At 35.7% G+C, this 27,263-nt stretch overlaps 1 long non-coding RNA gene across 1 annotated transcript; it reads right to left on the reverse strand.

Annotated features, from left to right (window-relative positions):
- Positions 1 to 3,474: 3,474 nt before the first annotated feature.
- Positions 3,475 to 26,133, reverse strand: LOC147997980 (uncharacterized). Its single transcript, XR_015647431.1, has 3 exons — positions 25,775 to 26,133; positions 23,891 to 23,926; positions 3,475 to 5,396 (listed from the first exon to the last, which is right to left on the reverse strand). It is a non-coding gene; the product is annotated as an uncharacterized LOC147997980 (long non-coding RNA).
- Between the last annotated feature and the right edge of the window lie 1,130 nt (positions 26,134 to 27,263).

Raw genomic sequence — 27,263 nt, forward strand, 5'->3', positions numbered from 1 at the left:
TAATGAAAAACCACCTAAATAGCACATGCATATATACCAGATTCTATTCAAATTTGTCCAGAAGCAGTTTGCAACCTACATTTAGAACAAAGAGATTGATTCCCCACTTCACAGATTCTGATAAGAACCATTGAGTATTAAGAAATCTATATTAGAACTCACTTGCATATCACATGTCTTTATAACAAGGTAATCACAGCCAACATGACATTCAGGAAGCATAGCTTGAACTTTTCAACAGTTGATGGAGTGCATGTAGTGTTTGAGGTTTGGGCATGAAACTCAAAAGTACAAAATACCACTTGGTTTTGAGTTTAGAGGACAATAAATACCTAAAGGGTTTTGGGAAAAAAATTTGAATCTAAAGACTCTAAAAATTATTTATCAATCAGCTCTATATCACTATGGAGATTAGTGGATATTATGAATTTAGTCTGTGCCCCAGTGGTATAAGTAAATGCTGCAATTTGAAGGGATTAAATATGCTAAAGAGGCATGCAAAACAAAGGAGGCCACCATATCTTTGAACAAGTGAGCTTCTCCAAAACATAGCACGATTTACAATGGAGTGACCTAAACGCTAGGCACACACACACACACACACACACACACACACACACAGACACACAGACACACACACACACACACACACACACACACAGACAACCACATAACCCACAAATAATTGACTTCTGTGCTGTGTGTGGCATGCTGAATTTTTCCAAGATATGAAGTTTATACGCCGCAGGTAAGTTAAACCCAACATCAATGAGAAATTTAGAATTCCTCCTGCTTTCTTGAGAAAGCATTCTGTGCATAAGTAATGCTTACATTTTAAAGTTTAAGAGGGATGACTAGAAAACAGTAACTACTTAATCCCACATTAAAACAGCATTTCAGAGATGTGTAGTGATTCAATTTTGATTTTATGGAACTGTAGTTGCTCATTTCTTATGATTGTAGTATTAAACCAGGTCATTTCTAGACATAACTCTGTAGGGACAGTAAGAGCTTGGACAATTCTTCAAGTTGAAAAACCTATGGAACCATACTGCAACAGGTTAATACATAATGGAGAAACTTGTGCTTGTCTAAGGTCCTGTACCTAGGACTTAGCAGGTGGTTCAAAGCCAAGGAGAAACATTGCATCTAAACAATCACTACTGGGTTACTAAAATGAAGAAAGCTAAGGGCTTCAGGAAATATGCATGGGGAAGACTTTGAATGGTAGACATTATATGCTATTATTTGAATGGTACACAGTGAGAGGATGAATTTTTGAAATGTTTATCTCCTTATGAGTGTAAACATTTGAGCTAAGTAAATGCTATAGTCTAGGAAGGAAAGGGAAGTTAGTTTCCATTCAGACACTGGAATTCCCTTCATGCCAAACATGAACATGGGAGGGTTTCAAAGAAACGTTGAAGCACATCAAGAGCTTCTGAGCACCCAGGAGGAGTCTCAGAGGATTAATTTGTTCTTGTTATGAGAGATTTAAAAGTTTATAATTGGAAATCAGTCAAGAGAGTTTGAAAATCTAGAAACCAAATTCTGTACAAGTCTCATATTAGCTTTGGAAGACCGTGACCTGTAAATGCCCAAAAAAGCCACAGCTAGACTCACCTTCTAAAATGTATTACAACTGGTGACTGACTGCCTCTCCACTATGTTCCCAAGGCCAGCCACAGGTTACGACTGTGGTGCTAAAAGTTCAGCAAGAGAATTCTGCTTAGCTTAATTACTGTGTTTTGTTTTTGGTTTGAGTTGTGTTTGCTTCAGGTATTAGTATTGTTGGTTTGGTTGGAAATTTTGTTATTCATTTTTTTAATAATTTATGTTTTTTGGTGAATTTGCAGTTCTGTTAATGTCATACATATTACATTATGATTGTATCATTTAAGCCCTTCTAGAAAAAAAAATAATATATTTTTCAGAAAAAAAATGTATTTTTCAACTCATAAGAAACATGTATTTTCATGTGTAGTGTTGCATCCTGTAATCCCAGAAACCATATGCAGAAATAGATCACTTTAACTTGCAGAGCCTTGGGATTCACAACTGTTCCCAACAAGCCAGAAGTACACATGTAGATTGGTTTTTCGATGTGGCTAGTGTGGCATACTCTGTATACCAATTTCATGATGGAAAAGGTATACATACTGTATCCTTGTGGTCATATATTTAGCTACTCCTAAAATATAGTACTTTAAAAATGATCACACAGAAAAAATTAATGAGAAAATCAACAGTATTGGTCTATTGATTCTCATGAAATGAAAACATTCACCAATGGATTAGAAATAAAGATCAGGAAAATCAGATCTAATCTGTCTCTGGTTTCTTGAAATATAGTCTCAGTGGGAACCACATAGAAGAGATAATGCATTCTATGTTTTTAAAAACCTTTTTTATACTTAGTTTTTATGTTGTTGGCCTTGAATATGTATTTGGTGCCTATTTTGGATAGATGTTTGGTTCAGTTTATTATCATTACTATTATTATTGCTATTATTTCTTTTACACATAAGTGTTTCAGTTGTTGTAAGTGCTATGTACCACATAAATCCCATTCCCACAGAATCCAGTCATGGTCCATGAATTCCAACAGGAACTGGGTTATCCTTTTGGTTCCATATTAAGTCAATGCTCAAAATGGATGAACTATCTTTCCAGCAGCTGCACATGACTTTTATTCTTCCTTTTGTACTGTATTAGTTGAACTGGATCAAACTCAACCAAAAAGAGAAGTTTTGTGGGAACTATAGGAATACATATATGACATAGGAATCCTTATTTTCTAAACTGCCAGTCATCCATGGGGGCATTAGTAGATACAGAATCATACCTCAGCATCTCTTATTGCAACGGTTGGAGCAGACCTGTCAATTCTCATCCTGTGTTATGAAGTAGATTAGACTCATCAGATTAAATTAAGAATTGAAAAACTCTCCTGGGCATGAAAGTGGTAAGGTAATCATGCTGATGTATCATAAATGTAGTGCTAAGAGCAGGATTCAAACTAGTCTGGGTGTATGCATCCTGCAGCAGAGACTACAGATCTTTGGTGGAGAATGATTCAGTACAAAACTGGGAAGGGAGAAGGATGGTTGATATTGATCTAGTAGATTTCACAACATTTAAAAATTGTTTCTTCTACATCAATGAATGACTCTTGTAAAGCAACTCCTGGAATGAACTTCTGAGACCAACTCTCAGCCCATAAAATAATGTGTGAAAGAAGAAATTCTTCATCACTCCAGACTGTTGCTTCCAAAGCAACAGCCAAAAGTGTCCATCCTATGAATGATACATAGATATATACACATAATAGCAGGATGGATACTGAGTTTCTTCAGGTTCATGAATGAGGTATTCAGCAGTTGACCTGGCTCAGCAATTAAGGAAATTTATGCCAACTCTTGAGACATGAGCTCCTTCCCTATGAGCCCCATGATTGAAGAAAAGAACAAATTTCAGACAACTTGTTTCAGATTTTTATGTAGTTTGGGTTCCCTTGTCTTGGTCTACAGAAGGAAGGAAACCTAGTTTTCCTATTTTTGTTTATCCTACAATACATCTTCTTGATACACTCATGCAAATATATTACTGTGCATTTGATTGGTATATTATTTTTGCTATTTGAATTCTGTTGCCAATAATTATAGGAAATAAGAAGCACTGTATCAAAGCATCATATGAAAATCATGCTAAGAGAATGGGGCCATTGGTAATTTGTAACTGAGCTGAAACTCTTACTAGACACCAACTGCTGTAACAGGTCTTCTCTAGATTCCTGGTGTAGAAGCTGGTGTTCCCTAACAAAGAGTAGAGGATGAATCTCTCTGTACAGAGAAAATGGATTTAGCACAATGATCACAGGTTGTGGACCACAAATTTAACAATGGATTGATATTTGGAAAGTCCAAGAATCCAGTAGTTGATCAGTCCACAAGCCTAGATGTCTCATCTGGTCATTATTATATGGTTAAATCATCAGTAAGTAAGTTCTATTGTCTGTGAGGGTTTGGTAGCAATGTGAGTGCAACTTTGAAAAAGTAAAAGCTTCTTTCTTCCATGTTTTCTATGGACTTCAAGTAGAATGCATTGTTAAGAATACATCGAGATTGCCATTTTTCAATAGCCCAGTACCTTAAACTGAACGTTCTTTTCAGGGAAGCTGCAGCCTCACAGCACGGCTCAGGAGTATGGGAACTGCCAGACAGTGTCCAGGAAGATGTTCCTGTTCATCGAGCCCACTTTCCAGTATTGCAGATATACCGAAGAAGTCCTCAATCAACTCCTTTTCAAGCACGGTCTTCTGGGATTTATAGACGTCACAGCCACTAACAACAGCAATTCAATTCAAGATTACTTACAAAAGCTCACTGGAGTGAGAATAGTTCCTTGGGTCTTTATAGGTAATCAAAGACTTCATAGGCAGACACAATGATCTAATCTCCCTAAAACAGAAAGATGATAACGTGGCCAAAGCAGATTGTAGCTCTGCTGTGATGAAAAGGGTGGAAGTAAATCCCATGCTGACAGCTGTCATGCAGTCATGCTGAAGGCCAGTGGACCTGGGAGTTTATGTGCATCATGGAGGAGGACAGTATTTTCTTGTGACTTGGATTTTCAAAAAATTGGCTTTTATTATGTTCCTCAGTGCTTAAATATGATGCTGTTTGCATGAAACCATGAGGTAGGGAAGCTTAACAGACCACACAGGATTGATTATCCATTCTTCATGTGCTGACATGTCTCTACCTTTAAGCCCATGTGTAACAATCCAGTGCATCTAAATCTCCAGTGAATCAATTTCTGTTTTTCTACCATGCTGTTCTGCCGATGCCATTTTGCAGAAGTCCACTTCCTAATGATTATTAAAACAATGAATACTGTGAAGTTGTGCATGATCTACACACAGGCCTTTCCCACTTCTGCATTTCCAACTGTCAAATGGTGTTCTCAATCTTTCCTTCCCACAAGCACAGAAGTCCACAATGGTATGAGGATGCTGTTTGAAAAATCAAATGCAGAGTTTTAGCATAGTTGTTCCTCTCTGTTGCAATATTAATGTACATGGCAAAGCATGTGAAGAATTCAACTCTGTTCACAAGCTGGTTAATTGCCAAGAAAATCCCGTCCAGTTGTGAGTTGATTCTAGTCAGAGTGCCAGAAAAGTCAAATATGAAATTCAAAATTTCAGAGCTCTACTTCAAAAACTGTCTATGAAAGAAGTTGCTGGCATAACACTGTCGTAAACTATTTATTCCATTCACACTTTTACATTTTGCTTTGATGTCTTGCAAGACGTTTATTTATCATGGAACTGCAGGTCTCTTCTCTGGTCTACAATGAGAAGGATTCATTCTTAAATAAGGTGTATCTGCAGATGACTAAAAATAAAAATAAAGAATATATCTTGATTAAATTTTTGGATTAAATATGCAACATCCTACCACAAGATCACATTAGAAGTAGATTTGACATACTCACACACATATGTGTGTGTGTGTGTGTGTGTGTGTGTGTGTGTGTGTGTGTTTGTGTTAAATCAGACTTGTATGTCTGGTATTTTAAGAAAGCTGACCTGGTTGAAGATTATTTTTAATGTTGGCTTGAATCTGTTCACAAGGATTTTACTGAGAATATGTGTGTATTGGTGTAAATTAGGCTATAATACTCAGTCTTCCTCTCTGTCAGTCGTCTGTAACTCTTTCTCCCTCTCTCTGTACCTTTCTGTTTACCTCATTTTGACCCTGCCTCAGTCTCTCTCTTTTGTTCTTTGTCAATTTTTGGATAATTCCAGATTCAAAATAAAATTTTAATGTATTCAATACTTGTGTCTACTTTATGGAATCGTCTAAGAAAACTTCAATGCTCTTTAAATGTGTAATCAAATTTTTAATCTGAATACATGTGGTGGTCCTATTATATTTTATGGGGTGATATTAAATGCCGGATTCTATGTCATTGTTCAGTATAGTGCTGTTTAAATTATGCATATTGAGGTGATTTAATATTGGTATATCCAATATATCAGTAAATCATTAATGGATTAAGGAATATTCTAAATTTGGGACTGTAAATATAAAAAGTGTTTTCGCCATGTCTCCTCTCTTCTCTTTAATTTTGTTAATTCTATCCATTCTTTAACTTACTTGGCCAGAGGTTATGGCAATCTTGTTAATACTTTCCACGAATTAACTCTTACTTTCATTCATTATATTGTTGTCCTTATTTTATTGATTTCAGCCATGATGAGTTGATTATACATGTTATACCCCTTCCACAAGTCTCAAAAGCCACCATGAAACAAGGTGCAGAGACTGTAGGTGCCCAAAATGTGGGGGTGACCATAGGGAAATCGTGTCTTCTGGATACACAGAGTGCTCACCTCATGAAACATATCATCTGTGGTTCCCTGCATAGCTTCAAGCCAGTCAACAGTCCAGAATGCAGTGTAAATGCCTGAAAGCTGTTACTCCTAACTGACACACTATGGACAGTTAGTGTCTACTATTGGAGGGTTGAATGATTATTGTAAGGGATCATCATGGGGTTATTAAACAATATTTAATATAGAAGATATACAAAGGTAGGATTCAAAGAAATATAGTGATGTATGTGAAATAAATGGGAAAATTTTCATCAAAATATTATGGTGGAAATTCTCAAAAAAATGAAAGAATTAATGTATATTCCTCAATATTATCTACAAAGAGAATGTTTTACTATATAGGGATATTCCATAAAATGACCTTAATGAATTCTGTTTGTTACAACCAATCAGCCAATTCTGTGAGTATAGTGAGAGCACATTATATGATTTGACTTTAGTAAATTTAAAGTTGCTCTTTTCAAACATAGTTATCCCTTTTTCCATGTACACGTTCAGGAATGGACTTTTTTAAATCATAATGAAATAACTAAAACACTGTATATACAAAAACATAATTAATTGGGTACATATCTAAAAATATTCACAATTGAAGAAACTTAAACGACTTAAGAATCTAAAGCAAAATATATATCATCCTTTTCCGTTCCAGAAATGCAAATCAAAATAATTTTGACATTTTTTCATCCCTTTCAGAAACCTTAGTTTAATAACACATGAGCCAACTTATCTTTACTGTGTTATGGAGAGAGGACAATATTGTTATTCTCCTGGTGGGAATGCAAACTCCTACAGCAACTTTAGAAATTAGTATGATGGCCTCATGAACGTAGAAATGGATACACCTAAAGATATAACTCGAGGACATATATCCAAATGTTGAGTTATTCTAGTAGATAGATCCTTGATAATTTGGAAATATTCAAATTGTTCCTCAGCAAATGAATGCATAAGGAAAATATGGTTTATTGACAGACTACAAAAAGGAAAGCATGTAATTTTCAGGACATGCATGGATCTTGTGAAAGTCATCATAGCTTACTTAACCAAGATCAAAAACGGAAAATGGGATACTTATTCACTTTAACCTGATTGTTAATTCAGAAAACTGTGTATCTGTATGATCAGTTTAGTGTGTGCTGTCCTCATTATTGGAAGTATATGTGTAGTGATGAATTAGTGAAGGACACTGTCAGGAACACGAATGTCAAATGTGAAGAGACAGGGAAAAGTGTGACAATGGAGGGAATATAGAGATGTACAGCTAAAAGTGAGAGAAATTTGAGTCATAGAACAGAAACCTAGTGGAGTAGAAACACTTTTTTTTAAATTTTTATCAGGGTTAATAGCAATTTATTATAGGTACAGGGACAGAACATAAAATATAGATTGGGTTTATCTATGTAAAATTTCAATAAGAAGTACATCTCAAAAATTATGGATTTCAGCTTTCAGTAAACATGAAGTACACATAATGACTGTATAGTCCTTAAGGAGTGAGATGTGAATGACTCTCTTGGAAACATAAATGCGTTATATTATAAACATTATATGTATACAATAATATATTTATTTCTTTACTTTTCAAATGTCATTTCCCCAATTTGTTTTTGTTCATTGAATCACCCAAGCCATTCTGATGCTCCTTTTTTCTAAGATTGTGCTCCCCCATCTAAATGCCCACTTCCACTTTATTCCTCTCCCATCCCCCTTCTCTGGGATATGACGTCTCCACAGGACCAATTGACTGCCTTCCCAGATATGGCAGATGAGGCAGTTGTCTTCACATATGCACTTCTATCTATGTAGCAGAAGTCTTGGACTGGACAAAGCATACTCTATGAGGTGGAAACTTTCCTGAACCTCTGAAGGGTAAACTTAATTGATCCTGTTGTTCTTCATATTGGGTTCCAATCCCCTCCAGATCCTTAAGGCATTCCCCTAACTCTTCTTTTGTGGCTGTCAGGTGCTGTCAAATGCTTAGGTGTCTGCATCTGTCACAGTCAGATGATGGCAGAGCCTCTCGGAGGCCATATTAGCGTCTTATCTGCAAGCGCATCTTGACATAAGGAATAGTGTCAGGATTTAGAGTCTGTGGATGAAATTGTTCTTTTGGCGGGGTGGTTTCTGAAGGGACTTTCCTTCAGTCTCTGCTCCATTTTTGTATTTACATTTTTTTAGATTGGAGATTTATAGGTAAAACATTGTGAGCTGTGTGGGCAGCACCATCCCTTCACTGGGGGGCATGTCTAGCCACAGGAGGCAGTCTCCAGTTGTTCTAACTTTTTGCTGCTCAGTATTCAAACTACCACCATCACAGTAAGTTTCTCGGAGACACTTGCATCCCTGGCATCTGGGATTTCCCTGGGGATACCCAAGTTCACCACCCAGCACTGACACTTATTTTTATTTACTCCACAATTCCTTTGAATTTCTCTCTTGTCTATTTTAATTGTTGCAACTCCCACAACGTTGTCCATCAGTTTCTAACTCTAGCTAAGTTCTTCCACTCCTCTGCCTTCCATGATTTTTTTCTCCCTTTTAAGTGGGTTGTAGGCATTTGCTATTTGGCCTTCATGTTATAAAAGATTTGTATAGTGGGTATTTTGTTAGCAGGGTAACATCTACTTGTCACTAAGTGCACCCCATGTTATGTCCTTTTCGATCTCAGTTACTTCACTATTTTCCAATTCCATCCTTTGTCTACAAAGTTCTTGATGTCTTCATTTTTAATACCTGAGTAATGTTCCATTGTTTAAATATAGCACACTTTCTGTATTTATTCCTGAGTGGAGATGAGGTATATCATGATTGTTTCCAGCATTTGACTATTATATGTAAGGATGCTGTGAATACCTTCAACCACATGTCCTTGTTATGTGTGGGTCATGTATGGGTATATGTGTTGAAGTGAGTGGTAAAGCTCGGTTTTCAAATAAAGCTATTTGCAATTTTCTCTGAACCTCCACACTGATATCCAAAGTGGCTATCCAGCTACTAATTGCACATGCAGTGGAGGAGTGTTCCACTTTCTCTACATCCTAGACAACTCTGCTACTACATCAGTTTTTTTCTTAGCCATTCTGATTGGTTTAACAAAGACTCTTATGTTCATTTTGATTTGCCTTTTTGTGAACTAAGGATGTTGAACATTTCTCAATATGTTTTTACCTATTGAGATACCTCAGAATTCTTGGTTAGCTCTCTAATCCAGTTTAAAAGTTGGGTTGCTCGGTTAACAGGGAGTTTACCTTTCTGAGTTCTTTCTATATTTTTATATTGGCATGCTCTCAGATGTAGGTTTGGTAAACTTTTTTCCATTGTGTAGGTTGCTCTTTTCCTATTGGCAGTGTACTTGGCTTTAAAGAAAGTTTCAGAATGATGGGATTTTGTATATTGACTGTTGCTCTTAGAGTCTGAACCTTTGGGGTTCTGTTCTGAAAATTTTCTCCCATGCAAATGTGTTCTAGGCACTTTCTGACACTGCCCCTTCTATTGACTTCTGCATGTCTGATTGTGTGTGAATTTCCTTGATGTCCTTGGACTTGAACTTTGAAGAAATGGTTCAATTGGCACCCAGCTCTATCTAGACCACCAGTTAGGGTAACATCATTACTTAGAATGATTTGTGTTATGTATAACCTACTTAGTCATAAGGGAAATGCAAATCAAAACAACCCTGAGATTCTACCTCACATCAGTCAGAATGGCTACAATCAAAAACTCAGGTGATAGCAGATGCTGGAGAGGATGTGGAGAAAGAGGAACACTCCTCCATTGTTGTTGGGATTGCAAACCTCTGTCCTGAGTTTTCTCAAAAATTGTACACTGCACTGCCTGAGGACCCAGCTATACCTCCCCTGGGCATATACCCAAAAGATGCTCCAACATACAGCAAACACACATGTTACACTATGTTCATATCAGCCTTATTCATAATATTTAGAATCTGGAAAGACCCAAACGCCCTTCACCAGAGGAATAGATACAGAATATGACATATATTTACACAATGAACTACTACTCAGCAATCAAAAACAATGAGTGCATGAAATTCATAGTCAAATGGATGGACCTAGAAAATATCATCCTGAGTGATGATTCCCAATCACAATAATACACTCATAGCATGCACTCATTGATAGGTCGATATTAGCCCAAATGCTCAAATTACCTAATATACAATGCACAGACCACATGAATCTCAAGAAAGAGTTCCAAAATGCAGATGATTCACTCCTTCCTTAAATGGGTAACTAAAATATCCATAGTAGGTGTAGGGAGGCATTGTTTTTAGGTGACTGAAGGAATGGCCATTCAGATTCTGCTGGATATGTGCCACAATATATATATATATATATATATATATATATATATATATATATATATATATATATATATATATATATATGCCAAATCTTGATCAGATTGATGAAGTAAAGAAATGCATCCTGGCAGGAACTGTATATTGATCCCTCCTGAGAGACACAGCCGGAGCATGTGAAACACAGAGACGAATGCCAGCAGCAAATCACTGAACTAAGCATAGGACCCCCTTTGGAGGAATTAAAGGAAGGACTGAAGGAGCTAAGGGACTTGCAACTTCATAGAAAAAACTCCGAGCCAATCAGATCTTTCAGGTACTAAATCACAACCCAAAGACTACACATGATCTGACCCTGCGCTCCAACTCCATATGTAGCAGTGAATAGCCTTGTTGGGTCACCATTGTGAAGCCCTTGGTCCTATTAAGGTTGGATGCTTCATGTAGGGGAAAGTACAGAGGGGTGCTTTAAGGAAGGGAATGGATGTGGAGAGGACAACCATATTATAGAAGGGGAGGGGGAGAGGTTCGGGCTGAAAACCTGGAACCACAGAAAAGGAATACAATCTGAAATGTAAATAGTAAATACCCAATTTAATAAAAATGGAAAAAAGTGTAATCTTAAACGTCAAAATTCTTACTCATAAATAAATATAGGTTTTTAGATTTTAAAACATTTATTTCCTACGGAGATTTATATTGTGTTCACACATGGAATACAAGTGTTCAGCACTATATTAGATAGTTATATGGAGCCTGAGAACTGAACTCAGATGTTCTAGAAATATCTTTCAGAATAATTTTTAAAAATTTTTTGAATTATTTCTACATTTAGCTGACACTTCTTTATGGATTATGTCCGATTGCTGTTAAAAAAGATACAGAAAAGTTACTTTTTCTGTTTACAAACATTGTTACACATATTCTAGCACTGACTCAATATGAATTATGGTGGTTATTATAAGGTATTATTAACCTATTGTCTTCCTATAAAAGTAAAATCTGTACCTATTTATTTATTGGATCATTGATTTTTTTAATGTATGAAATATAAAAATCTGCATTTGCATGCCATTATCATTTACATAAAATATTAATTTAATTGATTGTAATATGGGCCATTTGTAGTGGACCATGGTAGAAATGTAAGGATTGCTGAAAAGCGTATAGTCTCCTATTTGTTAAGCTTTGTATGTATCAAAATACATAAAAAAGAAAGGTAGAGTGACTGATATTGATATGTAAAAACGAAGTACTTACATATGGTGTCCCATGCTGTGAAAATGATAAGCAATCTCAAAATTTAAGATTTTTAATATTTAAAGGAAACAATGTTATGTTAGATAGCTTTTAATGGATGTCCTTCTTAGGAGAAAATTGGGCCTTAGTAAAGAATGCCCACATATATGATACACTGCTATGCTTATTACTTTAAATTAATAATACCTGGATTGGGCAAATGCTTTATGAAGTTTCATCCACTATATTCCTGTTTAGAGATTGGATAAGTCAGAGATGAAAAGGGTTATCTACGGTTCCTTATTGAATTTTATTTAATTAAATGAATGTTGTCAAAAAGAAATATTAAAGATTATAGCCATACCTGACAGATTTTTGTCACAGGTTTTTGTTAGTGTTCTCACTCTGTGTAATTTCACTATAGGGTCATGCAATATTGTTAGTATATATGAGTCATCCATCACATTAAATCATTCACTAACCTTCAGCATGTTCAAATTAAAAACATCCGTATTGAAACCTGTACCAACTTTTAACTTTATTTCCTTTTCTGCCCTATTACAATTTGATGCCATTTTTCTAGTATTTACCATGGATTTATAAATAAACCTGATTATGTAAACCACTCAGAATCACTTGGAAATATTCTTCAACATCTTTCACTCAATATGAAAGTTCAGGTCTTTTTCACTTTTTTCTTTTAACAATTCCATGAAGAACTTCCCTACATGAGGTCTTCTACAAGCTCTGCTTTCTCTTCCAGAAGTGTTCTTCCTGTGCTTCCTGTCACATAGACAGCTTTCAGTTTTAGGTCTGAGTTTAACTAGCATTTGTAAAAACTTTGTTTTTCTTGTCTAAAGTTTCAATGGGACAAATTCTTGGTACATAATTTATTTGGGGAAAAATAGAACATTTTATTTTCTCAAGTAAAGAGCAACAATAAAATGGTTGATGTTGAAAATGGTACTGAAAACAGAGAAGGGGATAGTGATCACATTTTTGACAGAGAAATAATAGTTACTGGTATGAGAACAATGTTAGTAAAGAAAAAAAATGATTCATCATGATTAATTTTCATGAGAGCACATGAGGATTTCTTAAAGACTTAAATATAGTGATAGGAATTGAGGTAGAATGCAGAACTGGGTGGAAAGTAACTAAAGATTTGAACTTGGAGTCAAAGTATGATGTTTTGCATTTAATTAACAAAGACAAGATGATGGGAAATTTTGACAGATTAATGTAAAGGAACCTAAGTATTTCATCCCTGTTAATTACCTGATGTGAAGTGTCAAATAGACATTTTATTTTAAAGATTATGGCTGAAAAACTTTCTTTAGGTATTAAGATATGAACATAATGCACATTATAATTTTGCTTTATATAAGAAGATATTTTCACATTTTAATACTAATTATTTCATGATTGAGATCCTGAGTATGTGACATTTGTCTACTTATCATCTGTTCATACATATTTCACATATGTAACTATGTATGTATGTATGTATATATGTATCTATCACACATAACAATCCATTTGTTATATTTTCTACCTCACCTAGGTCCTTTAGTATCCTGAAATTATATCACATGCTGGAAAAGGTAATTAGATGTGTCTGATGCTAAAACACATATACAGTCACATTACCAAACTAAATCTTTGTGTTTTAAGAAAGAAATGAAGAAATTTGATAGTATAAAAATTAATTACATACCTTGAATATATTTTCTTAACTGTAACTTTAAAATGAATCAAAATTTATGAAACAGCATTTAAAATTCTTGAGTACTAATGTATATGAGAAAAGTTACATAAAATAAGAAAGTACAGTGCATTTTTATGTTACATAAATATATAAACACATATACACATACAAACAAATATATATACATATATAGATGTATCCACCTACACACACAGACACACACACATATATATATGTATACATATACATATATATATATATGTGTATAAACATATATACATCTGTCCTTACGTACTCATACACAAATAGACATATATACACATATACAAACATATATAAATATGTCCTTATGTACACATACAAATATACAAATATATACACATATACATATACACATACATACATTCTTTTACAAACCAAAAACCTTGCTTTTGAAAAAATTTGCCAAGGCATAATAAGAGAAAAATGATGTTATTGTCAAATGACTCTGTTTGAGTACTCATTTCTGCTTTTTGAACATGATGATGGTTCTACAAATCTGACATTTGGTACTTGGAGATTATATGTACTACTCTAATTCATTCATACTCTTACTCCAAAAATAAGTGATTACTTATTATGTTTCCAGTACATGTCTAGAAAATAGGTATATAAAAATATTGTTTCTGCTTTCCTTCAAGGGCTTCACCATCTAGTGAGGATATAATCAAATATCATTATTTATTAAGAGTATAATCAATACTATGTATTTTCTTCACATTCTATCATTTTGCTCCTCTAAAATTCGATTTAGGTATTAGTACACTTAATTTTTTAAATACAAGAAACAAAAGTGTAAAAAGTCCCCTTGAAAATCAGGAGTACTGGAGTAAAACCAAGTTCACATAGTATATTGCTCAAAATCATCTATAAAAATGTATTATACTTGCTGTCTTGTGTCACCAAGTTCAATAATTTTCTTAGTAAAATATAAACCAAAATAAAAGCAAAGAGAAATATATTAATAAGATACAATTACACATTGTTTTTCCACTCACTTTTTACCTTTCATATCTTTACATTTAACTCAGAACTAGAAAAAAAAAAAATAAAACCTCTTCCACCAATTCCCAACAAGTGTGTGATAATGGTTTGGAACAGATGCAATTTTACAGATGAAAATTGAAATAAAACTGTCAGTTTGTGACTCTGCTGGTAGATACTTGAAAAAAACATGTATATTTAGGTTGAGTTTCTACAATATAAACCAAACCTAACCTACAACTAGATGACATGTGCGTTTGGCCAAACAGAATAGTATATTAGCAGATGAGCTCCATGTCTTACACACAATATTTTATAAACTTGCTTGATATCTTGGTTTTGATAATTATCATCTTGAACAATCTCACCATCAGGCTAGCACATTCAAAAACAACTTGTTATCACCTTTTGTTACCTAACTCTATTTTTTTATACAAGAGTAAGAATAAGTAACTGCTATTGAGGTGGTTGTTAAGGGTCTGCAGTACCATTATAGCTCATAGTTTGTGTTTTTAAACTTGTTATATGGGAAACATGGTCAAAACATCTACTCTGTCTTGAATTTTCTGAACTGATCACATACTGGATTACCCATTTCAACATTAGCTGCAATAGCTGCAAAGGATTGGGATAGTCTCCATCCCTATGAAGAGAAAAATGATGTACAGGATTACTCAGCTATAGTAATGTATTTGTAGCAGCAGCAAACATTTCAAACATATTATATTGTTCCAAGGGAAAGTTGGCTACACAGAGTAGGGTAAACAAATAAAGCAGCACACAAAATGTTTGTGGATCTTGAGTCCCTACTGATTTCAATTCCTTGACATGGGCACAGCATATAACTTCTCCCTTCTTTGCTACTTACAGAAGCCTGGCTGTTCTACTAGGTTGTGCCACTGCTGCTGTTTCCTGTTTGTTATGACAACTCTACACAACTGAAGTATTAGTGTATTCATGAACTGTTTGCTAATGGAACAAGCTGCCTGTGCTAACCTGTGTAATTAAATTCTGCTTTCGAGACAACACAGAATGAGAATTGCTCCAATAAACCTTTTTAAACAGGTTTACCACCACTACCCCCAATGCCCCATCATTTTTTTTTACCTTGGGTGGGAGGAGGCCTACAAAGGATGTTAAAGCTTTTAAGAGTCATCATCAAACATAGATATTTGGAAAAAATAGTTTTAGTTGGAAAATTAATCAGGTGTGGTCTGTCCTTTGGGTGTAATATCACTCAGGCATTTGATGAATGCTGCATGGAAGGACCCTGATGATGGCAAGTTAACTGCAAAAAGACAGGTATTTTCTGGTTCTACATATATCAGTGAATATAAAGTTTTTATCTACACTGGTAAGAAGCACGAGGTTAGGGGTCTGGAGGGAGAGAGAAGGAAGATGATTACTATGTGTAAAATGCATGGCATCTCACCTTCATAAATTCAAAGGATCTGGATAAGATAGGAAGTGAGAGACACACACCAGAGATGCTGGGAACTACACCAAAAACGCTAAAGTGGTAAGTTTTGTTCTGCATATATTTTGTTACCAAACCAAACCAAAGTAAACAAAAACAAATAAAGAACCAACTATGAGTATGTATAAAGATCTGACTGGATGAACTTTGGCTGAGGCACTCAATGTTCAACATTAAAAAAACAATCTAAAATAAGTGATGACTCACACATGGACCTGGCCACCAAGTAATCTTGGCAATAGTATTTTGAAACAGCATTGAATCCCATGGCAAGTGTTCATTGCACAACATATGTAAAATATTTGCATGTTTTTTGTATTCAATGGGAACCAAGCTCTGGTTACATGTGTTCACGCATTTGTGTGAACGTTCAGCTTCCTGAGGTCCAGGCTCACTGACCATTGTTTTTCTGCTGTAGGACAGTACTGACAGCAGTGAATCATAATAAACAGCTGTCCAATGAATGAAGAAGGAAGTGAGGGACTAGATACCAGTCAAAGAGTACACATGGAGGGATCCATGGGTTCAGCCACATATATAGAAGGGGATGGCATTGTCCATCCTCAATAGGAGCAAAGACCTTGGTCCTATGAAGTCTGGTTTCCCTAGTGTAGGGGAATGCAAGAGTGTTGAGGTGTGAGTGGGCAGGTGGGATTGGTAGCAAACTCACAGAAACAAGGAGAGGGTGGATGGGATAGAGGGGAATTAGGAAAGATTATAACATTTGAAATGTACATACATAAAATATCCAAATATAAAGAAGGAAATGAGTGAGAAAGGAAAATGAGGCTTACCTCAAAGGAATGAAAGAGCTTCTAGATGCTGGTATAAGTTAAAAGATTCAAGCATTTTTGTTATGTATGAAAGGCAAGGGTCAGCAGACTATAGTATTTCATGTTTTTAAATAAAAGCAAATGAAATATAGTTCTATTTTCATGTAGTAACATACAGAATAATTGGAAAGATAAATAGACATCTGAAGATTTCATTGGTTAAAGCATCGTTGACATATCATCCAACATAGCTTAAACCAATATCAGAAAGATTTTCATGGGATAAGGCAGCAATAGAGTGTACTGGGTCAGTGTTGGGATACAGATATCGCCAATGTATTTTCAGTCACATACATTAATTTACACTGTGAAAATATAAAATTAATTGATTAATTAATTAATGATAATTGATCAAATGAAATCCTAAGAATATAATGCCTTACATGAAGCAGTAATGTCTGTGGATATGACTTTCACCCTTAGAACAATATTAGGAGATGAATTCATTTAAAAAAAATTTAAGGGTGCTGTATTATAGTTGTGGAATACAGCATCTAAATTCTTACTGTCTTGGACAGAATACTTACTCTCCATCATCTAATCGCAAAACAAATAAGAATGTAAAGAGACAAGTGCTTCTGACAAAACACTCACTATAAAATATACATTCAAAAGAATATTATAAATATTCTAGATGTTCTAATAGGACATAAGGATGATCATTTCAGAATGGGTTCATATTGCCATACAATATATTTTATTTAAAATTTAAAGATCTCACGTGTGAAGGTTTTTTTGGTCAGAACTGTTTTCCAGCTAGTATGCATTAATCTTCTACCTGACTTACTGCTTTATTTCTAATTAACTAATTTTTATGACAACCCTTCAGATTCCAAATATTTGTATGCTCTATTATAGCAACAACCATTTATGTGCTGGTGAATTTTCAAATACGTAGAGCCAGAATAAATCTGATGTGACATGGTGAATGGAGTTACAACAATAGGTAATGTTTACAGGATATATTTTAATATTAAGTACATACATAAAGGAAACACAGTAGTACATATACTTTTGCAAAATTTATTTGTAAATGTTTTGAGTTAAAAATGCAAAAGAATGTTATTTCAAAAAATGAGAATACCAGATTGCTAAAATGCCAGAAAATATGACATACTTATTCTGAATTGCAAGGGAATGCAAAAACAAAATTAAAAAAGTAATTTGATGGGTCGGCTATGGTATATGCAATATTTCTATGTCACAGGATTATTACTTTACATTAGTAATCCTTGATACTGTAAAAACCAAAATAATCAAACTGCATTTTATTTCTTGTAAGACAGATTAAAAAGAACCCAAAAGCTATCCTTTTAAATTCTTTTTAAAATTATATACCTTTAGATAAATATCTCCTTCAATAAGAGTAGAATGACTTTTTTCTAAAGTATTTTGCTAACTTGAAACATTCAAAAATGAATTTTTCTTTCTTTTTCCAAAAGTCAAAACCAATGTACATGAAGAAAGGTCATCAGTAGTGAGAAAGATAATTGCCACAGTACTTCAATAAAAATTTCCTTTGGCAAGTGGAATTTTATCCACTGTGTTTCAGAATTAATCTAAATATTGTAATTTCCATCAGTAGATAAAGAAGAGACCATGATTTAAATAAATGAAAGACACTGCTATGGTACAATCCCATTAAAGTAAAACAATATCTGGCAGCTACAGAACATTTTCAAGAAATTCAAATTGATATTCTTTTTTTTTTTCTTTTTTTAGAGCCGGGGACAGAACCCAGGGTCTTCTGCATGGTAGGCAATAGCTCTACCACTGAGATAAATCCCTTAACCCTCCAATTGACATTCTTTCAGAATTTATTTTTAGATTAACCGCAGTATACAAAATACTCCCATACTTACAGTAATATCTTCAGAGTTAAGTTCACATTAAATTCAAAATTTCTCTCTAGATATAGAGTCTTATTAATTCATCTATTATTCATTTGGATGGAATAAAAGAGAATATGGATTGTGTTGGGTACAGGTCACAATCAGAAGCATCAACTCTGTATGGTAATCTAATAGATAAGAATTTCATTTCTTCTAAGAATGTTTAAACAAGATTCTCTCCTTTTATTATTCCCAGTCTCTTGATTTCTTTTCGGATATCACAGATCCCATAATAGATGGGTTAAAAAATGTTCACTATGGCATGATAATAAACTTTTTCTTAGATATTCTCTGTTGGTTGCTATCTCTGAGTAAGGAAGTTTGAATCAGATAAAGTAACTTGGCTCCACAGAGATGTCATACTTCTCTAATTAGCATTTGCACACTTTTGCCCATAATACCTTGTCTTAGCCAGAGTTTCTACTGCTGTTATGAAATATCATGACCAAAATGGAAAAACGAAAGTTGGGGAATAAAGTTTTTATTTTAGTTTACATTTTCTTTTTTAAAATTTTATTTAATAGAATATTATAATACAGATTTCATCCCTCTCCCAGCCCATACTCTGACTCTTCTACATCCTATACCTACTCCCCTCATGCCCATTTGACTTAAACTGCCTCCAACTCCACCCCCAGGCTACCAGACCACTTCACTCCCTGGGGACTCCAGTCTCTTGAGGGTTAAGTGCATCTTCTCTTGTTGTATCCAGAACCAGCACTCCAGTCTTACAGGCCTCATTTTAACTAGTGCATGATGCTGCATTGAGGGCTCAGTGTCTGAAAAATACACTGGGGTGCAGGTGAGTTAACACTGCTGGTCCTCCTACAAGGTTGCTCCCCTTCTCAGCTTCCTCCAACTTTCCCCTAGTTCAACCACAGGTGTTTGCAGCTTCTGTGCATTGGCTGAGTGTAATTGTCTGCAACTGACTCTTTCAACTGCTTTTTGGGTCTTTCAGAAGGCAGTCATGTCAGGTCCATTTTGTGAACATGACAAAGCATGAGTAATAGTGTCAGGCCTTGGGGACCTCTATTTTATCTGGTTCCCAGATATGGTGGGTCATTGGAATTCATTTTACTCAGGATCTTCTCTGGTTTTGTCCCTGGAGTTCTTTCAGACAGGAATAAATATGGGTCAGACTTTGATTTGTGGATGGCAACCTTATCCCTCACTTGATGCTGTGTCTTCCTCATGGAGGTAGTCTCTACAAGTTCGCTCTACCCACTCCTGGACATTTCACTGATCCTGATAATATCTTCCCTCTCAGGTCTCTGGAATATTCTAGAGCCACCCTCCACCTCCAAACTCTTAGCTTCTGAGGTTGCCTGTTTCCATTCACTCTGCTGGCACTCAGGGCTTCTGTCCTTCTCCCAACCAATACCTGACCATTTTCTCCTATTTCCCATACTGTCTCCTTTCTCACCCAGGTCCCTAACTCTTCCCTCTCATGTGAGATTGAGATTCCTCACTTTGGCTGTTCAGCTTGTTAAACTTTTATTTTTCCTTTTATAAAATTGGATATTTTTGTTTAATTTCAAATATTATTCATTTTCCCAGTTTTCCAGTAATAAGACTCCTATCCCTTCCCCTACCAGTTCTTCTATAAAGGTGTTCCCCCTCACCAACCACTGCCTTTCCCAGCACCCCCTGACATTCCCCTACACTGGGCATTCCAGCATTGTTAGGCCTAAGGGCTTCTCCTCCCATTGATATCCAACAAGGCCATTCTATGCTACATATGCATTTGGAGCCATAGTTCTGTCCATGTACAGACTTTGAATATTGGTTTAGTACCAGAAAGCAGTGGGTCGTTGGAATTGTACTTCTTATGGGCTTGAAAGCCCATTCAGTCCTGATAATTCTTTCTCCAAATTTACTAACAAGTGGTTACTTTGCATTCCATTGGTTTGCAAGTAACTTTCCCTTCGGTAATTGGCATGCTCTACCTGGGACTCTCAGGAAAGATCTATATCCATTTCCTAGAAGGATGCACTTCTCAGCATCATCAATCTTATGTAGTTTTGTGGCAGATCTATCTATCTATCTATCTATCTATCTATCTATCTATCTATCTATCTATCTATCTATCTCTATCTCTATCTTTTTCTCTATCTATATCTATATCTTTATGTATATCTTTATCTATATCTCTATCTATATTTATATCTTTATTTATATCTATTTCTATATATCTTTACCATATCTATATCTATATCTACATCTACCTACATGCATATATATATATATATATATATATATATATATATATATATATGTATATTTGGTGGCTCCTACAGCTATTTGGTTAGGTGGAATTTTAGGATGGATTCTGTGCAACTAGGACAAAAATGTAGAATCATCAAAGGCAAATGCCAATCAGACTCCCTCCTGTTATTATGAACCTATTGAAGTTGAGGTTTCTCTGGACATCAAGCCATTGCTCTTCGTGCCCATCCTTCTGAGTCTTGTGTTTGGCCTGAAGAAAGAATAGTGATCAAACCTCCAAAACCCTTAAATCTGTGCCTCAGGACACAGGAAGGTAGATATTACAGAATTGATATCTTATTGGACTAGAGATCCGCATTCTATAGTCCATGATGTCTTTTGTTTTACTGATGTCTCATATATTTTGGGTAAAATAAGGATTTAGGAGTTTATCATTTGAATTAGCTTCACAATATTTACACTGTTATATTCACACATAGTTGGCCATGGTTTGTTGCTAATTCATTGCAAAAAATGGAATTGCAAACAGAAATATATATATATATATATATATATATATATATATATATATATATATATAGTCTCCTATGAAGGAAAGTAGAGTACAAAAATGAAATACAATATTCAAACAATTAAAGTTCTGGAGGGAAAATACTGGCCTTTGGGAAACAGAGAAAACCTTGGAAATTGAAGTGTATGTCACATGCTTGGACATAGGAATAGAATTATTATCCAGGATAAACTGCTCCACCCAATGTTCCTAGATCTTTTCTACCCATGCCAAGTGCCTGACTAACTTTCTCCATTCAGAGCATGAAACCACTAATGAAGGAAAAAGAAGTCTCTGTCTTTTGAGATGGAGTACATAGGTTTCCCCTATGTCACAGAAGACACTCCTGGAAAGGGCACTCTCGAAACTGGTCAATGTAAGGAAAGATGTTTAGAGGTAGGCCATGGCATTTCTCATTTACATCATCATTATTCCCTCCATGAAAAGTCTCTTGTATCCTGGAGAGCCCTAGTATCTCCTGTGATGTCACAACTGTTGTTGTGTCTGCAAATTCCTCTCGGATATTTCTTCAGTACTTATAGGGTTTACTAATTGGCCTCTAGTTCAGAGGAAACATCAATTTGGGAGTAAGATCGAACAGGATGAAAAGCTCAGAGATGGGGAGAATGAAGATGGAGTTCTGTTTGGTATAAAAAGGAAGAAATATGTCGACCCAGAGAAATCTCAATGAGTCCTTTGTAGGAGGCGAGTAGGTTCATTGAAGATATAAAATTAATCTGAGTCTTCCACAGATAGGGTCAGGAGCTCGGAGCCTTTCAGAAGCATTTGAACTTCTCTGCTTCTAGTGGTTCCTGTAAGTCAAGGAGTTTATATCATTTTTATCTTTATCCCAATATACAGGTGTTGGGAAGGGCACTGTTCTTTTCCTTACAGCTCATGGCCTTTAATTTTTTGTCCAGAAGAAAAAGGTCCTTTGGAAGAAGTGAAAGACAAGTATTGTGTCCTCAGCTCAGAGTAAACTCCTCACTTATTTGGATACCTAAAGTGCAGTTTGTGTCTGATACTGGTATTTAGGAGAGAGACGTGTTTCTAGTCAATCTTTTCAGTCTTTCCACTAGTATTACTCTGACTCCCATTTCCTGATAGTGACCCTTTAGTTTTCTCAGTCAATATGTGTTTAGATGGCAGTTTTCTTATCTTTAACTTATTTATTTTTTTATTTTTAGCACATTTTTGTGCTTTATTAATTTAATTTTTCCATATTTACATTTCAAAATTTTTGCCTTTCCCAATTTCATGCCCATAAGAACCTTAAGCAGTCCCTCTACACTACTTGTATAATCAACTTTATTGCACTTTGACATTCCCTTGAATTGGTAATAAAACCTAGTTTCGACCAAGTGCATCTCCTTCGACTGGTGCCCAACAAGGCCATTCTCTGCTACATAAGCAGTTGGAGCCATAGGTCTGTCCATGTATCATCTTTGAATATTCATGTAGTACCAGAAATCTCTGGTTGGTTTGCATTGCTGTTCTTATCAGATTGAAGCTCCTTCAGCTCTTGTAATCCTTTCTCAAAATCTACTGACAAGAGATCTGTTTTCAGTGCACTGGTTTGCTACTACCATTCACTTCTGTGTTTGACATGCTCTAGCTGTGTCTCTCAGGAAAGACCTGTATCCATTATTATTTCTACTCATGCAATTCTAAGACTCATCCATCTTTCCATCTTATCTAGTTTTGGTGGCTGATATATATATATATATATATATATATATATATATATATATATATATATATATATATATATATATATATTCATCTATATCTATATCTATCTATATCTATATCTATATATATATGACCTACAGCTATGAGTTTAGTTGGAATTTTAAAATGGATTCCGGGAAACAAGTTCAAGAAAATAGAATCCACAAATGACAGTGCCAAATAGACTCTCTCCTGTTCTGATGAACCTAATGAGCCTGAGGTTTCACTGGACCTCACGCCATTCCTCGTTGCTCACATCCTCCTGTATCTTGTTTGGCCTGTAGAAAGAATCATGGTAAACATCCAAATCCCTCAAGTCTCTTCCTGTGAACACATGAAGGTAAATATTAGAGAACTGATATCTAATGGGACTACAGAAACTCATACTATAGCCCATGCTGCCCTTTCCTTTAATGATGTCTTGTAATTTTTGGATAAAATAAGAATTTGAGGGTCTGGGGATTTAGATAAGTGGTAGAGCACTTACCTAGGAAGCGCAAGGCCCTGGGTTCTGTCCCCAGCTCTGAAAAAAAGAACCAAAAAAAAAAAGAATTTGGGAGTTTATCATTTGAAGAAGTTACACAATATTTAAACTTTTATATTCACCCTATAGCTGTGCCCCCTTTTTGCCAAAATTATTGCAAAAAAATGAATTGGAAAAGAGAATACGTGAGTAGACATTCAGGAATATATATATAATGTCTGAAGAAATCATGGTAAAACATCCAAAACCCTCAAGTCTTGCCCTGCGACCACTGGAAGTTAGATATTAGAGAACTGATATCTAATAGAACTACAGAAACGCATTCTATAGTCCATGTTGTAAATGCTTGACTGATGTCTGTTAATTTATGGATAAAATAGGGATTTTGGGGGCTGGGGATTTAGCTCAGTGGTAAAGCCCTTACCTAGGAAGCGCAAGGCCTTGGGTTCGGTCCCCAGCTCCGAAAAAAAGAACCAAAAAAAAATAGGGATTTTGGAGTTTATCATTTGAAGGAGGAGCACAATATTTACACTGTTATATTCACTCTAGAGTTGGGCCCCGTTTGTTGCCAAATTCATTGGAAGAAAATGGAATTGGAAAAATGAAATTTTTGAGTACACATGACGGAACATATATAATGTCCCCTGTCAATGAATGTACAATCAGAAAATGTAGCACAATATTCATGCAATAAAATGTCTGAAGGGAAAATACTGGCACCTGGGAAACAGAGAAAACCTAGGAAATTGAACTTTAAGTCACAGGATTGGACCTGGGAATAAAATTAATCTCCAGAAGCATCACTTTCTGTCCATGTTCCTAGATCTTTTCTACCCATGACAAGCACCTGACTGACTTTCTTCATTAAGAGTATGTAACCACTAATGAAGCAGAGAGAATTCATTAGCTTTAGATAGATGTAGCACATAAAGGTGTCCACTGTGTCACAGGAGACTCTCCCAGAAAGGGCACCCTTGAATCTGGTCAATGTAAGGAAAGCAGTCCTGCAGGTAGGCTATCGCAATTCTCAGTGACATCATCATTAGCCCCTCCATGAAAAAATCTCTTGTATCCTGGAGAGCCCTAGCCTCTTCTGTGATGTCACAAGTGTTGTTTTGACAGCAACTGCCTCTCAGATATTCCTTCCACATATCTATGGTTTATTAATTGGCCTCTAATTCAGAGTAAAGTGCCATTTGGGAGGGAGAACAAAGAGGATGAAGAGATCAGACATGGGGAGAAGGAAGCTGACCTTCTGTCTTGGTATAAAAGAAAAGAAGAGATATTTGGTTCTTGGGAAAACACCATGGGGAAATGGCTTAAGTTCTTTTGTTCTCTTGGTTAACCGAGCTCTTGGAGAAGTTTCTGAACATCCTAAAGACCTTTTGGCAGATGGTAAAGTTTCTAGATAACAATTTTTAGATTTTGATGGTCCTGAGGATTATGGCTGATAGCAAATGTTTCCCAGGAAGAGTGCTAGAGCCAGATTGATTTTTAGATGCTTTAGAAGACATGGACTTTTTCTAATATACTTAGGCTAATGGAACATGGTCTAAATGATTTGTTTTCGATGTGGACTTTCCCTTAGACTTTTGGAAATATAAAAAAAGGTTTTGTATTTATGAATTCTAATTTGCACAATTACAAATCATTTTGAGCATGGAGAATACTTTCTGGAGCCCTACAGAGGGGTGAAGAAATTCCCTGAAAACCTAGGGCAGAAGGTGAACATGCCTTTTTGGTAGAAGGAGGAGTTACTGGAGCATCTTAGGACAATATGGAATGTCAAGCATGCCCCTGTTAGGATTGGCAAATTTCCACAATACCTTTGTCATTTTGGGAAAATACCATGGCCCTTTGGACAGATGGAGAAGGTGTAGGACTCACCAGAGGAGTAATGGTAGCTTTTGGTGTCTCTTTGGCAGCAGAAGATGGCACAAGATCCCTTTTGGCAGAAGGGGGAATGTTGAAATTGTCTTCCTTAGAGGAGAAATTTCTCAATACACCATCAGAAGGATTAAATCTTAACTCTTTGTTTTAATAAACTGAATGCCTGTGGTCCATTTTGGTAGAGGGAGAACGTCGACTATTTCTCCCCAGAGTGGACATGTGAAATAAATCTACTTGGGTAGATGGGTATAGTTGTAAAGCATGCTGTTCAGATGCAGTAGATCCTAAGACAACCTTCTCAGATGAGGAAGGTCTTAATGTACCGTGTACATGTGTAGAAATCCTGACTGTGACGTCACAAGAGGTATTAGAACTACCTCTGAAGATGTGACCTCTCCTAGAGGAACATGGGCATATGTGAGAGGTTTGGGAGCCTCATGAGCAGATAAGGATGTTTCTAGACATAGTTTTGTAAATGTGGAAGTTCCAAGAAAAATTTCTCCTGCTGCAGAAGTGGAAACAGACTACTGTATAGAAGTGTCAGATTCCTACCATGCTTGATAGGCAAAACAGGTCCAAGGTCCCTTTAAAAGATAAGGTAAAATCCAGAGCCTTTGATGTATATGGCAGATGTTCTGGGTCTGCATGTGGGTAAAAAGAAGACTGGAAACCCTTTGTGCATATTTGGAAGAGTTTGTAGCATCTTCTGTAATTTGGGAAGATGGCTGATCTTGAGGAGATTAAGAAGTTCCTATAGCCACCTTTGAAGTTTGCGGAGGTCGTATGCATTCTTTGCACAAATGTAATCCAAGGAATCCCTTTCCTCAGATGTCGAGTATGGTACAGACACTGGTGTTTGCATATCATGTTTCACTCCTGGTTCACATATGGTTGGATCCATAAACGTCTTTACAGATGAAATATGTCCTAGACCATCTTTTTTACACGTGTCACATCCACAAGCCATTTCTAAATATGTGGCTGTGGGTAGAACTCCTTTTTTAGATGTTTCTTGTCCCACAGTATCTTTATGAGAAAGAGTACTACTCAGTGAATCCTGCTAAGTTTTGGGAAATTCTAGCATCTCTGATGTATATGTGAAGAATTTTGAAGCCTCTCCTTACAGGACAGAATGACCTAGAGTCCCCTGAGGAAGTAGGGGATGTTGTATCTTCTCTGCACTTTGTATAAATATAGAGTTTTCATGGCTCATTGACTGTGTGTTGTGATAAACTTGGTTCTTCTAGGCCTGATGAAAAGTCAGGAGGGTTCATTTCAGTGGTAGAGGATATGTGAATAATTCTCTGTTGTATAGGGACATAGGAAGCACTGGGAGAGATGGTGATATTGCTAGATCACATTTTTTATATGCCCCAGGCAAAAGAGTCCCTTGGGTGGACTCAGAATTTTCTACCACATCTTGCATGGGTGTGGAACTCTCAAGGGCCCCTTCTGAAACTTTCAATGGTTCTTGATCTAGTGGTGT

This window comes from Rattus norvegicus, chromosome Y (genome assembly GCF_021556685.1).
Source record: "Rattus norvegicus strain SHRSP/BbbUtx chromosome Y, alternate assembly SHRSP_T2T, whole genome shotgun sequence".
Lineage (NCBI taxonomy): Eukaryota > Metazoa > Chordata > Mammalia > Rodentia > Muridae > Rattus > Rattus norvegicus.